The sequence below is a fragment of the Henckelia pumila genome, chromosome 2 (assembly GCF_033568475.1).
Source record: "Henckelia pumila isolate YLH828 chromosome 2, ASM3356847v2, whole genome shotgun sequence".
Lineage (NCBI taxonomy): Eukaryota > Viridiplantae > Streptophyta > Magnoliopsida > Lamiales > Gesneriaceae > Henckelia > Henckelia pumila.
In genome coordinates this window covers 87,161,587-87,178,920 of record NC_133121.1, presented here as the reverse complement: position 1 = coordinate 87,178,920, position 17,334 = coordinate 87,161,587, and the positions used below count along the sequence as shown (strand labels likewise).

Here is a 17,334-nt window from a genome sequence, read left to right as displayed (position 1 = left end):
AAGATATTAATTATGGTTATATATATTTTAAAAAATAAATAAATTAATAAAAAACTCTAATAATACTAAAATAATATTTTTAACGATCTACAAATTCCATATAATCATGTATATATATAATAAAATATTAAATTAAGGTTTTAAAAATAAAAAAACTATTTTTTCAAAATAAAAATAAATAAATAAATAAAAATACCGGTTGAACCGATTCTTGGGGTCGGTTTTGATCGGTTCAACCGTTAAAATGATTTTTGGGAGTGTTTTGGACCGGACCAGTGATCGATTTCTGGTCGAACCGGCCGATTGGGCCCGATTTTGAAAACACTGATTGATAATTTAGGGCATTCACAATTCTCAAACCCACCCAACTATTCTTTTGTGGTCCCCACTCCGTCACATCAGATAAATTTATTTCATAAAAAAATAAATATAATTTTTATTAACTGAAGTTTGTGTGTATCTTTATTTATTACAAATAATTCATAATATTATTATAAGATATTTAAAATATTCAGCATTAATTAATAATTAAAATTTCGATTACATATGCTTCATTAGATAATAAGACATACAGAAATTGCAATCAATAATAAGAAAGAACTAAATACATCTACTCTATGACATGCTTCTTTTTAAGGTTTGCGTATATTTTGAGATGTATGTTAAGTTGTTCTAGTGTCATGTCACTAGTATCTTTCATAAGGATTTCATAATCATTATGAAAGGCCTCAGCCTCTTGGGTCGTCACCTCATTTTTTTGAAGTTTCATTATTCTCTCCATGTGAAGTTCTTCCATCTTTTGCCACCTAAGGTCCTTTTTCTCTTCATATTTTTCGACACTTACAGCTTTTATTTTGGCCTTCCTCTTTGCAGCTTTCTGTCCCACTGGACGAATACGAACTTCACAGTCATCTACGTCAACACTCGTATCCAAATTGGATGAGGTGGTATGTCCCCTGACTCAGATGTTCGAGCCTTCTTATTAGCATGATGATGTTGTGGAACATATTTCTCACACTTTCTTTGAACTCTCCACACATGTTCATGCTTTGTCTTCCACATTTCATGAGCTTTGACAAGTACATCATCATCGCTCCATACACTCGGTTGATGATTGTATAAATTATTGTATATACCAGAAAACTCATTTACCTAAGGATAAAATAAATATAAATATGATTTTACCTTCTTCCAATCTCTCTCCTTAGATCCGGTAGGACGATGCTTGTTGTAGTAATTTGTAATATGTTTTTCCAAAAAGCTTGATCATTCTGGTCATTATCGATAACTAGGTCGGTGTTAATAGTGATCTATGATCTTGCAAGAAGCTTGTATTCATCAACTGACCAAGGTGCTGGTTACCATCCATCTCATTATCTTTATCGATAACAATGTTTTCGAGTCCTATTTGTGTTGAAAAAGAAGGAAATTGATAGACTGGAATCGAGGGTGGTGTTGCGGGTCCCTTGTATGCACTTGTACTCCTTGATTCACCCGAAGGTATGACCAGTGGTTGTTGCGGAGATATATATATATATATATATATATATATATATATATATATAGAGAGAGAGAGAGAGAGAGAGAGAGAGAGAGAGAGAGAGCTGGAATTAGGTGGACACACATATAATGGAGCTTGAGGGACATTGCTCGAAAAAGTAGTCAAGCATTGAAAGCTTTGAAAATTAAGCGGATATTGTGAAACGTTTGGAAAATTGTGAGGGTATTGTATAGGAGCAATAGATTGTCTATTAGGACGATGGAGAGAATTTTGTGTGGTAACTTCTTCGATATTTTCCAAACTCAAATAATTTTTAAAATACCCAAAAAAAAAATTCATCCATTTCGAATAAATTGATGAGTGACTTGGTGATTTTGTGTATGAAAAAATTGTAGAATGCATGGAAAAAAATGAAAAATGTGATGTTTATTTATAGAAAAAAATTTAAACGGCTATTTTTAAATTTTTAATAAAAAAAATTTCAATTTTAAAACAATTGCAACGTTACATAGAATTTAAAAAAAAATGACAACAGTCAAAATGAAATCAAAAGAATTATATATATATATATACATATATATATAATAACGGCAATATATATATATATATATATATATTATTAAATAATAAAAAAATAATTAAAAAAAAGGCAAAGGGCGTTCTTGCTGTGAAGAGCGCCCTTTGCTCTGTTGATGAAAGAGTTCCTCCTATTCTTTCGTAGATATTTATACCCTTTTCCTAAAGAACATATCACATTGCTCAACCCAATCATTTCTCTATTGTAAACTCCAGCTGCGTTCTTCGCGAAGTTGTAGACCTTTTCTCTTTTTCAATTTTCGATCCACGCTTTTTATGTGACATCTTCTCCTTTCGACAAGTACAAAATGTGTGTACTGGCTTGAAAAGCTTTTGAAATGGTGTAAATCAAACTACAAATTTTAGATCTACGTAGCTGCTATAGGGATGCGTTGGAGACGACCTCTGCATCTTGAACTCGCACCGATATCATCCAAGTCGCGGTCTTGGATGTTTTGCGTATTCTTTGTTTCACAATTTGAGTCACCCTAGACATTAATTTTCCCCTCTTTCAGTCCCTTTCATTAGATTCGTTGGAAGCACCAAGGTACAATGCTTGTTGATGGGTATATGGTTGACAATTCATGTTTGAACGATTGTGAAGAAGCTTTGATTTTCTCTAATTCGCTGTGCAAGTACAAGAGTATAATGATTGTGAAGAAGCATCAATGGAAATAGGAGTGGGTTTGATGATGGTAGATGGTTGAAAATTCAACACTCAACAGAGGTAAAATGGTCATAAAAAACTTTAACACAATTTCATCACTAACTTTAAAAATACTACCAAACAACAAATAAATCAATCATTACTAAAACTTATCCTTGACTTTATCCTAACTAGTCGGTATACATTATTAATCTCATCACATCTATCAAACATAGTCTTACACTTGGTGACCATCACCAAATATTTCTTTTAAATCTCTTAGTCTGCAAAATTACAAAGTTGCCCTTATTTGGCACATGAGAGGCACATGCTCATTTATTTCCCTTCCATTATTATTTGCTCACCATCTTACTCGCTCTCACTTCTTGTTCATGTTGCTGCAATCAATTTCTCCTCATTTTATGATGGATTTCGGAGGTTAAATTTCTAAAAAAAAGTCAACTTTGTTGAGTTCTTTAATTCTACCAATCTTGAAGTAAACATTCATATTGCACATTCGAATTTTTAGATTTTCGCACTTTGTAAACCATAAATTTGTAAAATAACAAGTGAAAAACTCTCCGAAAATCTTCAATTTATCTTATGTAGAGTGATTTCAACGAAATCCACAAAATCTTAGCTTCTTGAACAAAATCCAAATTTTGCCATTTGTTATTTTTTTTTTTTGGATTTTTTGCAGTTCCTGTTTCGAAGAATTTTGAAAATTAAAACTCGTAAACTGTAAGAAAAGCTTTGATTTTACCCTGGCCACCGAGAAGCATAAAAATTATGTTTTTATTTGTTTGATATTTTAAAGTGATGAACAAATGGAATCCGGATCTGGAAGTGTGAATTTTTTGTCTCGTGGCAGCTGCTACTACCTTGAGTGGAAGTTTTTTGTTGAGTAATGTTTTGTGGTTAATGGGTTAGGTCAATTTTTTGCGTCAAATTGTTCATTATTTGTGTAAGGCAAACACTTATATGAGACCGTTTCACGCATCATGTTTATGAGACGGACTTTAACCCACAATCCACATGTCATAATCCGACCCGCCCCGTATTCTGGCCCAGATTATAAACATATTTTTCTAAGCCCTAAATCCGTCTCTGAATCTACTCAGCTTCTCCATCTCCTTCCTCCAAGCATTAGCCCTCATAAAACTTCCAACGGTATTTAACAGTATTAACAGCCAATCCAATTTCTTTGATCTTAGTGATCCAAACGCAGAAACCTCGACTCCTTTTCGCTCTTAGCCCATCTCGATGCGCCCCAAATCCATATTTATCCTTCGAATTCGAGGACAATCATGTTGTTTCCTTGTGCATTTGGATGGCTTCTATATCGGTTTCAAGGTAATTTGTCATGTTTTTTTTTGTTTTAATTATTCTCCATTCGGTCTGCTGGATGTATAATTCTATCGCTTTACTAATGAGGTGCCTCTGCTGGATGTATAAACTTTCCAGTCTATTGTTGTCTGTTTATTTTCCCTCATCTATTTGAAATTTTCGGTCTTGGATTCTGAGGTAGTTGTTTCATGTTTAAACTTGATCCTGAAATTAGGATTTTAGAACTTAATTAATATTTCTGTTTTGTAGATGCAAAACAGAATGTAGTTAATGGGCCTTTAACTCAACAAATTTTCTTGAATAATTGAGGATTAGAGTGTTGTTGATAATTTTATTTCCTGGGCAGGAGATGATCCATAGCCCATAGTGAAATTTCCCAGACATTCGATTCTTTTTAACTCTATTTTTGTCATGTGCCTTTCACACATCCATTATTGTAAATTCTTTCGTTGATGGACTCAGGATTTTGGTCAATGTGATGCCAAAGAGGTGCACAGGACGCAAACTTGCAAGATTTGGAATGTTGAAAGAAAGTATCTGCCTATCTTGAATATATCTTTCTCATAAACTTGAGTGAATGGGCCTTTAACTCAACAAATTCTCCTACCTATTCTAAAGTGTGCTGAAAATCCTGGGAAGTACTTCACGAAGGTAAAAATTCATTACATTTTATTTTCTAGTTTAGGTTTCATGGTTATCTTATTATTTATATTGTAATCATAATGTTTTTCAGCCTAGGTTTGATCCTCGACTCAGTTGGGGCAAACAGTGTTTTATGATAAAAGTATTAGTTTTATGTAAAAAATATTAGTTCAAACGTGTAACACCCCATTTTTTTTTTATCTTAAATGAGTTTATTTGAGTTAATCGGAGATTACAGAGTTCAAGAGCCGACTTGATTTTGATCAGGGTATATTTTGCAAAATTTGGATTTTTCAGGGACTAAAATGTAAATAGTGGATTTTATATATTATCTACACTTGTTATTAAGTTGAAAAGTCTTCTCCTCCTTCCCCATTTCGTTCCTCCTCCATTGAAGCCGATTCCTTGAGCTTCCAAGCTTCCAGATTTCTGTCCGATCTCGATCCGGCTGTTGAAATTTAATTCTGAAGGCAGTTTAGCGATCACTGCAGCGAGAGCTCCATTATATCGTAAGTTTTTCTATGATCGGATACATTCTATTTTTCGAATGTTGTTAGAATCGTTCGAGATTCGAGTATGTTGTTCTTGACAGAGTTCTGATCGTTTATTATCTGTCGGTTTTGAAATAGAGCGACGTTTGGATTTGTTATGATTTTTGGAAGCCTATTTTTGAAAATATAGTTTTGAGATTTGATGGGTTTGCCTTGTTTTTGTTGTTGTCTTAGCATTGTTATGAGTTAGTATCGTTGTTGAACTGCTGCCTGCATTTCCGGTTTATTCAGTTATAGCCGTTATGCCGCCGGTTTGAGTTTTTTTGGGATGTCGAACCGTTTTTGAGTTGTTGAACTTTGGCTTGCGAGTTGATCGTTGTTGTTGATCATCTCTTGTCTCCATACAAATTCGTTGAAGTTTGTCGAGCCCTGTGTTGGCAGCTTTTAATCGTCAAGAGTTGGATGAAGAACGGCAAAGAGATTTCCTTGAGCCGTTGTTGTTGTTTAGGTTGTATAGTTTTTGATACAATCTTTTGTTGTAGCTTATCCAGAGTTGGAACTACTGCATTGAAAGGTAAAAGCAGTCACCGTTAGCGGGATAGCATACTCGGGACAGCTGGTTCTCGAGTTTCCCTTAAAATCACATATTGCATCAATACTTGTTCTAGCATGTGGAACTTGTATTTTGTTGATTGAATGAACTCTTATTATGTGGCTTATGTTTTATGTTTTGTTATGCATTCATCTTGAGCCAACTTTGATTTCAGCGGGCAGAACAACCCTTTTTGTTTAGACGTTTTGGGAGCTATACTGTGAGTGGCCTGGGTGTAGAGGTTCACCTAGTGTCAGCATACTCCTTATAGTTGCACCAAAGTCTAGGGGAGTGAGATGCGGGCACCACCTCGATTGGGAGAGTCGGTGAGTCTTTACGTGATCTTATCCTCGGGATCCCAAAAGTACAGCAGCAATCCCTTGTTTATCAGAATTGATATCCCTATTTTAAAGACATGCATATCATTATATTGAACTGATTATGTTGTCTTGTAAGCATATTGTTGAGATATTACATGTATTACTTGTTATGTTGCTTTTACAGGGAATACCATTCTCACCGGTTTATCCGGCTCTTGCTTTGTTTTGTATGTGTACTTGACAACAGGTGGGGCAGGACCAAGTCAGAAGAAGCATAGTTAGCTTCAGGATCAAGGGATAGAAGTGAAACTCGGTTTAGAAGTCGTGTCAGCATGTCTACCTAGTGATGTTGGAACATGTTTAGATATCGAACTTCGTTATTATGTTGTATTGTTTATGCGAGCTTTTTGGATTGAATGTGTTGTTGCATGTTCTATACTTTGGGCAGTTGTTAAGCTCTAGAACTTCATGTATTAGTTGAAAGAACTGCTTTTTAATGCATGATTATGATTTGATGTATTGGAATCAAGTTGTCTGAGTTTCTGCTCTGTTTTGGCTATGCAACAGGGGACGCACGGTCTGTTGTTTTTAGCAGACTGAGCGCCACCCCCCCTTTCGAGCAAGACAGCAGGCTGCTGTCTTGGCCTCGCTCGGTCTGCTGTTTTTAGCAGACCGAGCGCATCCCCTGTTGAGCAGAACAGTGAGATGCATGGACTGGAGGCGCACGGTCTGCTGTTTTTAGCAGATCGAGCGCACCCCCTTTAAAAAAAAAAAAATTCTTGCGTTGCTTTCTGTCTTGGATCTTGTATGCTTAATTGTTGTTTAGTCCGAAATTAGTTGTTTAGAATTGAGGTCTCACATTAAGTGTTATCAAAGCGTTAAGATTTTTGGTTGAACTAGAGCGAGCGGGGTAGTTCGAGTCCGCATATATTGGCTCCTCGCATGTGTTTGAGTTATTTAATTATTTATTTAATTCCATGCGAGCATGCTTTATTATTTAAAAATTAATTGAATTACTTGATTTTGTGATTTAATTTATAAAGTATGAACTACTTGAGATATAACTGCTTCTGTTATCGACTGGTATCCGATATTCCAAGCGGTTGTAAGGGCACCAAATTGTAGCGATTGAGATATCTTGTGTCCTAACCTTTGGTTATCAGATGGATCCTCGTCGAGTTATAAACAGAAATCCACCGCCAGTTATTCCTACAACTGAGCAAGCTAGTACTGAAGTTGATCAGTTGGATGCTACAGCGACGCCTATGGAAACCTTGCTGAAGAGGTTCCAGTCATTTAATCCACGGTTGTTGTTGAGTACAGAAAATCCAGTTGACTGTGAGAGTTGGTTGGATGACATTGATCAGTTGTTTGATTCCATTGATTACGCAGATGACCACCGAACCAAGTTAGTCATTCATCAGCTTCGTGGTGTTGTTAAGAATTGGTGGATCACGACCAAGAGATCCATGGAGAACCGAGGTACAGTTGTTAATTGGACTCTTTTCAAATCTGAATTTTATAAGCGGTTTTTCCCTGTTTCATACCGAAAGGACAAGGGAGCAGAGTTTGCCAATCTGAGGCAAGGGAATCTGAACATTGAGGAGTACATAGCCAAGTTTGACAGCTTGTTGCATTTTGCACCACACATTGCCGACAGTGAAGAAGCCAAAGCTGATCAGTTCATTAACGGCTTGAATCCCGACATCTTCACGTTGGTAAACACTGCTAGACCTGATAACTTTGCGGATGCCATGAATCACGCAAAGGGAGCTGAAGCGGGTTTGTGGAGACAGAGAGGGAATCAGATGGTACCTCAACAGCAGAGACAGTCTCAGAACCAACGGTCTTAGTATCAGAATCAGCCACCTCAGTATCAGAACTAAAATCAGAGGTATGAAGGTGGAAGCAGTATGGGAAACAGAAAGGATCAGTACAAGGCAAGAGGGAAACAGTTCAAGAGGCAGGGAAACAGTTCTTCTAGTTCCAGTGGTTCCAAGCAGTTTGGTTCAGCTAAGAGTTCTGGATCATCATCCTTGTATTGCAGCAAGTGTGGAGGTAGACACTCACCAGATCAGTGTGTGGGAGTCTTTGGGAACTGCAACACCTGTCAACAACCGGGACACTTTTCCAACGTTTGCCCTCAGCGTAGTAGAGATCGAGCTCAGAGTGGGAGTTCATCTAGACCTACAACTCAGCCTGAGAGACAGTCTTCTGCAGTTCACTCCTTCCAGCCTCAGCAGCAGAACAGACAGGGAGGTAACCCTAGTGCAAACCAGCCTCCAAGACAGCAGGCAAGAGTCTTGCCTTGACAGAGGATCAGGCTCAGGCAGCACCTGACGATGTTATAGCAGGTAACTGTTCGATTTTCGGTTATTCTGCTCATGTTTTGATAGATACATGTGCTTCTCATTTCTTTATCTCTGAGAAATTTCTGTTATTGCATGCTTTGTCTACTGAGTTGTTGCCTACTGTAGTAGTTGTTACTTCACCTTTGGGTGGAGGAATTGTTTCTGTCCGATTAGTTAGGAACTGTGAACTCTGTTTTGAGGGAAATTTGTTAGAGTTCGACTGTATTGTACTTGGGCTGTCAGATTTTGACTGTATTGTCGGTATAGATGCTCTAACCAAGTACAGGGCAACAGTAGATTGTTTCCTGAAGGTGGTCAGATTCAGACCTGAAATGGCAGACGAGTGGAAATTCTTCGGTAAGGGTTCTCGCTCTAGAATTTCTTTGATTTCAGTGTTATCTATGACTCGTTTGTTACAGAAAGGTGCAGAGGGATTTTTGGTATATGCAGTTGATGTACTGAAATCTAGCCCTGATTTGGTTGATATACCAGTGGTTAGAGAATTTGCTGATGTGTTTCCAGAAGATGTTCCTGGATTGCCACCTATTCGAGAGATTGAATTCAGCATCGATTTGGTGTCAGGTACTCAACCTATTTCCAAAGCTCCTTATCGTATGGCACCTATTGAACTGAAAGAGTTGAAGGAGCAGCTTGAGGATTTGATTGCCAAGGGATACATCAGGCCTAGTGTATCTTCTTGGGGTGCTCCTGTTCTATTTGTTCGGAAGAAGGATGGTTCTACGCGGCTCTGTATTGATTACCGTCAATTGAATCAGGCTACAGTCAAGAACAGGTATCCTTTACCCCAAATAGATGACCTTTTTGATCAGCTGCAGGGTTCTTCTGTCTATTCAAAGATTGATCTGAGGTCAGGTTATCATCAGCTGAGAGTGCGAGAGGAAGATGTTCCTAAGACCGCATTCAAAACGAGGTATGTTCATTTTGAGTTTATAGTCATGTCGTTCGGTTTGACTAACGCTCCAACAGTTTTTATGGATTTGATGAACCGTATCTTTCAGCGTTATTAGATGAGTTCGTCATTATCTTCATCGACGATATTCTTATCTACTCGAAGAACCGTACTGACCATGCAGAGCACTTGAGGATCATCTTGCAGATTTTGCGAGTTGAACAGTTGTTTGCCAAGCTATTTAAGTGTGAATTCTGGTTAGATCGAGTTGTCTTTCTCGGTCACATTATTTCTTGAGATGGGATTTCTGTCGATCCCAGCAATATTGAAGCGGTTATGAATTGGCGTAGACCGACATCAGTACCTGAGATCTGAAGCTTTATGGGATTAGCTGGTTATTATCGCCGATTCATCAAGGGTTTCTCTTCTATTGCCAAGCCTATTACCCAGCTGACTTAGAAGAATGCGCCTTTTGTCTGGACTGCAGATTGTGAGGCTATCTTTTTTGATCTGAAGAGGAGACTGACCAGTGCTCCTATTCTTTCTATTCCAAAAGGTACTGGAGGTTTCACAGTCTATTGTGATGCTTCTAACCGAGGCTTTGGTTGTGTTCTTATGCAGCATAAGCATGTGATAGCGTATGCATCGAGGCAGCTGAAGCTGCACGAGACTCGTTATCCGGTTCATGATCTTGAACTAGCTGCAATCGTTTTTGCTCTGAAGATCTGACGTCACTATCTTTATGGTGAGTATTTCGAGATCTTTTCTGATCATAAGAGTCTTAACTACTTGTTTTCTCAGGCAGAGCTGAATATGAGACAGAGAAGATGGTTAGATCTGTTGAAGGATTTTGACTGTGAAATCAAGTATTATCCAGGAAAGTCGAATGCAGTTGCAGATGCCTTGAGCCGAAAGCTATGTTCTTTATCTCTTTCTACTATTGGTGTTTCTCAGTTGATCGATGATTGTTGCACTTTTGGTTTAGAGTTTGAAACAGATAGGGATACTATCAGAGTGTTTGCTATTCAAGCCGAGCCGGAGTTGTTTATTGCGATCAAAGAAGCACAGAAGTCTGATTCGAGCATTCAGGTTTCTGTAGAGAAAGTCAGATCTGGGCATCATTCTGAATTCCAGGTTAGAGATGACTTTTTATTTGTGGATAACCGTATTGTTATGCCTGATATTTCGGAGTTGAGACAACGTATTCTCCGAGAGGCTCATTGCAGTCGGTTCAGTGTTCACCCTGGAGGCCGTAAGATGTATAACGATATGAAGAACCAGTTCTGGTGGAAGAGAATGAAGAGCGATGTTGCGAGGTTTGTATCTCGATGTTTGAACTGTCAACAAGTGAAAGCAGAAAGGAAGCTACCGGGTGGTATGTTGCACAGTTTATCTGTTCCTGAATGGAAATGTGATCATATTTCTATGGATTTTGTCACGAAGCTACCACGGTCCGTTCGAGGGTGCGATGCTATTTGGGTAGTGATCGACCGATTGACGAAGTATGCTTGTTTTATTCGGTACAAGATGACGTATCGTCACAATCAGATGGCTGAGTTGTATGTTAGCAATGTTGTGAGATTGCATGGGGTGCCGAAGTCGATCGTTTTAGACCGAGACCCTAGATTCACTTCGCACTTTTGGCATAGTCTGCAGGAGGCACTTGGTACTCGATTGCATCTGAGTACAGCTTATCATCCTCAGATTGACGGACAGTCAAAGCGGACTATCCAGACGTTAGAGGATATGCTGCGAGCGGTAGTGCTAGACTTTGGCACTAGTTGGCAAGATTATTTGCCTCTTGTCGAGTTTTCTTATAACAACAGCTTCCAAGCGAGTATCGGTATGGCGCCTTTTGAGGCTTTGTATGGTAAGAAGTGCCGATCTTCGTTGTTTTGGGATGATTTGTCCGAGTCACCTGATATGGGACCGGATATTCATAGAGTTATGGCAGATCAAGTTAAGATTATTTAGTCGAGAATGAAGTCAGCTCAGGATAGACAAGCGAAATATGCGAATGTCAGACGTAGACCTCTGAGTTTTGAGCAGGGAGACCGTGTATTCCTTAAGATTTTTCCTTTCAGAGGTACTGTCATATTTGGTAAGAGAGGGAAGTTATCTCCGAGATTCATCGGTCCGTACGAGATTCTCGAGAAGATAAGCGATCTTGCCTACAGACTTGCACTTCCTTCGTCTTTATCTGGTATTCACGACGTTTTTCACGTCTCTATGCTGCGGAAGTATCTTCCAGATCCTTCTCATATTCTTCACCCTGAGTAAGACAAGACTTTGAGCTATTTTGAGCTACCGATTCAGATCCTTGATCGGAAGGAGAAGCAACTCAGAACCAAGTTAATTCCGTTGGTGAAAGTGCAGTGGAGCCGTCACGGCGTCGAAGAAGCAACTTGGGAGACAGAATCCGACATGAGACAGCGTTTTCCTGAATTATTCGGATGACGTGAGTTCTTCTTACTGTCTTTAGTTCTTTATTCTATCTTATGAGTTGTGATTCTTATTGATTTCGAGGACGAAATCTCTTCTTAGTGGGGGAGAATTGTAACGCCCCGTTTTTTTTTTATCTTAAATGAGTTTATTTAAGTTAATCGAATATTACAGAGTTCAAGAGCCGAATTGATTTTGATCAAGGTTTATTTTGCAAAATTTGGATTTTTCAGGGACTAAAACACAAATAGTGGATTTTATATATTATCTACACTTGTTATTAAGTTGAAAAGTATTCTCCTCCTTCCCCATTTCGTTCCTCCTCCATTGAAGCCGATTCCTTGAGCTTCCAAGCTTCCAGATTTCTGTCCGAGCTCAATCCGGCCGTTGAAATTTAATTCTAAAGGCAGTTTAGCGATCACTACAGTGAGAGCTCCGTTCTATCGTAAGTTTTTCTACGATCGGATACATTTTATTTTTCGGATGTTGTTAGAATCGTTCGAGATTCGAGTATGTTGTTCTTGATAGAGTTCTGATCGTTTATTATCTGTCGGTTTTGAAATAGAGCGACGTTCGGATTTGTTATGATTTTTGGAAGCCTATTTTTGAAAATCTAGTTTTGAGATTTGATGGGTTTGCCTTGTTGTTGTTGTCTTAGCATTGTTATGAGTTAGTATCATTGTTGAACTGCTTCCTGCATTTCCGGTTTGTTCAGTTATAACCGTTATGCCGCCGGTTTGAGTTTTTTTGGGATGTCGAACCGTTTTTGAGTTGTTGAACTTTGGCTTGTGAGTTGATCGTTGTTGTTGATCATCTCTCGTCTCTATACAGATTCGTTGAAGTTTGTCGAGCCCTGTGTTGGCAGCTTTTAATTGTCAAGAGTTGGACGAAGAACGGTAAAGAGATTTCCTTGAGCCGTTGTTGTTGTTTAGGTTGTATAGTTTTTGATACAATCTTTTGTTGTAGATTATCCAGAGTTGGAACTACTGCATTGAAAGGTAAAAGCAGTCATCGTTAGCGGGATAGCATACTCGGGACAGCTGGTTCTCGAGTTTCCCTTAAAATCACATATTGTATCAATACTTGTTCTAGCATGTGGAACTTGTATTTTGTTGATTGAATGAACTCTTATTATGTGGCTTATGTTTTATGTTTTGTTATGCATTCATCTTGATCCAACTTTGATTTCAGCGGGCAGAACAACCCTTTTTGTTTAGAAGTTTTGGGAGTTATACTGTGAGTGGCCTGGGTGTAGAGGTTCACCTAATGTCAGCATACTCCTTATAGTTGCACCAAAGTCTAGGGGAGTGAGATGCGTGGCACCATCTCGATTGGGAGAGTCGGTGAGTCGTTACGTGATCTTATCCTCGGGATCCCAAAAGTACAGCAGCAATCCTTTTTTTATCAGAATTGATATCCCTATTTTAAAGACATGCATATCATTATCTTGAACTGATTATTTTGTCTTGTAAGCATGTTGTTGAGATAATACATGTATTACTTGTTATGTTACTTTTACTGGGAATACCATTCTCACCGGTTTATCCGGTTGTTGCTTTGTTTTGTATGTGTACTTGGCAACAGGTGGGGCAGGACCAAGTCAGAAGAGGTATGGTTAGCTTCAGGATCAAGGGATAAAAGTGAGACTCGGTTTAGAAGTCGTGTCAGCATGTCTACCTAGTGATGTTGGAACATGTTTAGATATCGAACTTCGTTATTATGTTGTATTGTTTATGCGAGCCTTTTGGATTGAATGTGTTGTTGCATGTTCTATACTTTGGGTAGTTTTTAAACTCTAGAACTTCATATATTAGTTGAAAGAACTGCTTTGTAATGCATGATTATGATTTGATGTATTGGAATCAAGTTGTCTGAGTTTCTGCTCTGTTTTGGCTGTGCAACAGGGGGCGCACGGTCTGCTGTTTTTAGCAGACCGAGCGCCACCCCCCCTTCCGAGCAAGACAGCAGGCTGCTGTCTTGGCCTCGCTCGGTCTGCTTTTTTTAGCAGACCGAGCGCGTCCCCTGTTGAGCAGAACAGTGGGATGCATGGACTGGAGGCGCACGGTCTGCTGTTTTTAGCAGACCGAGCGCACCCCCTTTTTAAAAAATAAAAATTTCTTGTGTTTCTTTCTGTCTTGGATCTTGTATGCTTAATTGTTGTTTAGTACGAGATTAGTTGTTTAGAACCGAGGTCTCACAAAACGTATCAAAATTTGACAAAATATTATTTTTTTAAAAAGTATTACTTTTTGGATCAAAAGTATTATGTTACATATTAAAAATATTATTTTTAACGTGTAATTTAAAATAATAAGTATTACTTTTTAAGTGAAGTGTTACTTTTTATACAAAAAGTATTAGTTTTTATGATAAAACTATTAGTTTTTATGTGAAAAATATTATTTGAAGCGTATGCATTTTTGACGTAAAAAACATTATTTTTTCTGTGAATGTATTAATTTTTTATCATAAAAACTAATACTTTTAATATAAAAAATAGTACATTTCACGGAAAGTTAATACTTTTTATTCCTAATTACACATGTTAAAATTAATATTTTTAACATAAAAAATAATACTTTTGACCAAACAAATAATACTTTTAATAGAAAAAGTAATATTTTTTATGTTAAATTTGCATACATTAGAAGTAATACTTTTCACATAGAAAATAATATTGTTATCAATAAAAAATAATATTTTTATCATAAAAGTAATATTTTAATTATCAAATTAACATACGTTATAAGTAATACCTTTAACATAAAATCTAACACCTTTGACAAAAAAATGTAATACTTTTCACAGTAAAATTAATATTTTTTATGTCAAATTATCACGTTATAAATAATATTTTCACATAAAAACTAATAATTTTATCATTAAAAATAATATTTTTATTATAAAAACTAATACTTCTAATGATAAAATTATTTTTTTTATGTGAAAAACTAATACTCCACAAAATATGTTTTTAGGTTGCGTTTACTTTCTAGGATAAGTATATGATTGTATTAATAATCCTAAGCAATCAAATGTTTACTTACATTTTGAGGGCACGTATTAACTCATAAAGCTCATCCATAGTTAACTAATATAAACTTTAAACCTTGATGATTTATCATAAATAAATGGTGTGATAAATAATCATTATGTTTCTAATTGAAAAAATTTACAATAATATCCTTAATTTACTTCCCAAAAAAATAATATATGAAAATCTCATTTTAAAAAATTATATAACATGGATATAAATTTCAAATACTTTAAGCTATATTAGTAGATTTTATTTAATTTAAATATACAAAAGGTCCATTTAAAAATTATAAAACAAGAAAAAATTTAATAATTTAATATATGATTAATACATTTCATTAGAATTTATCCAAAAATTTTAGCTCAATTTATTAATTTTTTTAAAAAAATAAATAATATTTATACTCAATAATTTTGGTCAATTAAAATAATTTACATGTGGATTAATAATAATTTACATTTTTCACTAAAAATCACAATCCCAATTTTACAAATAAAATCTAAAAATAAGATTATATATTATACACAAATGGCAAAATTATAACTTGTCATTTAATCATAGTATTAATCACAAAATTGATCCATTAAAGTAAACATGTGATTTTTTATGCATCATTATTCAACATCTTATAAAATTAGTTTAATAGTCTTAGTATTATTTATCTATATAAAATTAATCTCACTAAGTAAACACAACCTTAAAATAATGTTTGTTTCCGAATCGTTATTGGAGCGATTTAACTTTGATTAATAGTATATATTTGGAAAGCTCGAATTTATACGAGGTCTTGGGTTGAAACTTATTTAACTAAACAATATTACCAATTGACAACATGTATGTACGTACACACACCCTGCAACACCGCTTGAAAACATTGTAAAATGGAACAAGAAAAGCTAATTAAAAAGAATAACGAGAGAGTAAGAAACGTGAAAAGGAAACCAAAAAATAAAATAAAATTGGGAATTACGCTGAGTTAAAGTGGACAACTTTCTCAATATACAAATACAACCATCCGTTTTTGAACTACAACTGGGAAGTCTCTGGCCAGAAACCGATGACTTCTCGGACGACAAGCAAATGTTATATCCCTCGTAAACTTTTTCTTGGTTCTCCGACCACCACAGTTCTGCTTGGTGTTCCCCGAATCTCCTCAGGCTGGCAAGCAAAAGTTGAAAGGAAATGATTTTAAGACTAAACAATTAAGGACAAGTTCATCAGCATATATAGTTCCTTAAAACAAGAAAAGAAGATTCCAAGTACCTGAATCCCACACGTTTGAGATCTCCAGTTCCATCTCGAAGGGTTACAAGTGTCGTATAAACATCAGGTTCATATTGTTCGATCCATTCAACTTCAACTTGATGACTAGCATTACAAGGAGTTTCCGAGGTCGTAGATTTCATGCCACTTTCACCATACTTGTAATGTCCCAATGGGCACAGGGGCACCAACACCACGGAACTAGTTGAATAAGATTATTCATCAACGACGGGTCAAATTTGGCTGCTGCAACATAATTACCTGCGGCCACCAACACCATGGAACTAGTTGAATCTGCAACCAAAGTAACAGAACTAAATTAGGAGATACAACCATGTGAAATGCCATTTTTCCAAGAGAACAAAAAAACACCCATTTTTTTCAAACTTCAAAAATTGTTCGAGCCAAGCTCAAACTCGAACATGAATCCTGACACGAGTTCAGATCAAGAAAGCAAAAACTCACTGAAACAGAGCCCCGAATACCTCAACAACACAACGAAAACACGAATCCATCCGATGGAATTCGCACTAAGCTGAAACCTTACTCGTGAGAATGTTACCTTCTTTGCACTCGAACAGGTTCAGATTATTAGCAACACACTAGAAAATTTTCGATTTTGTTCTCAAATAAGAGCATTCTTTGGAGACAATAATTGATCCTACTAAGAAAACTATCGAAACTTTCAATTTCACCAAGAGATTATCGATCCGGCTTCTAAAAAATAAGAACCCTAAATTTGTTCGAAATTATGGGGAAAACAAATAGAAATCGACAAAAAAAATTCATAAACAAATGAGCAGGAAAGAAACACACATGCGCAGCAAAGAGATTCGTGAGAGAGAAAAGTAGAATCGGCCCTGAGCTTTCGCGAGAGAGAAGAAACCCCGGCTTCTGAGAGAGACAAAGAATCTACAAAATCAAATCAAACGAAGATCCAATTTAAAACTAAGCGGGTAATTTTATTTGAAGAAGTTTGACCCTTCTCATAGTGACACTATTGCACAAGAGTGTTACTGTTTGTGTAAATGAGTCATGCCAAATTTTTTTCAAGTAAAAAAGCACCAAACCTAAATAATTAGGTTTAAGTTCTACTAGAAGTGATACTTAATTCATGATATATGTTACATAATTTAAATAAATTTACATAATTGGGAAGTAAATTCTAGCAAATGTAGCATTTAATTAAAAAATAAATGAATGCGAACATACAAGG

General features: G+C 36.4%; 1 long non-coding RNA gene across 1 annotated transcript; it reads right to left on the bottom strand.

Annotated features, from left to right (window-relative positions):
- Positions 1–15,793: 15,793 nt before the first annotated feature.
- On the bottom strand, positions 15,794–17,084 carry LOC140885335 (uncharacterized). The gene is made up of 3 exons (XR_012150876.1): positions 16,935–17,084; positions 16,119–16,412; positions 15,794–16,013 (listed from the first exon to the last, which is right to left on the bottom strand). It is a non-coding gene; the product is annotated as an uncharacterized lncRNA (long non-coding RNA).
- Between the last annotated feature and the right edge of the window lie 250 nt (positions 17,085–17,334).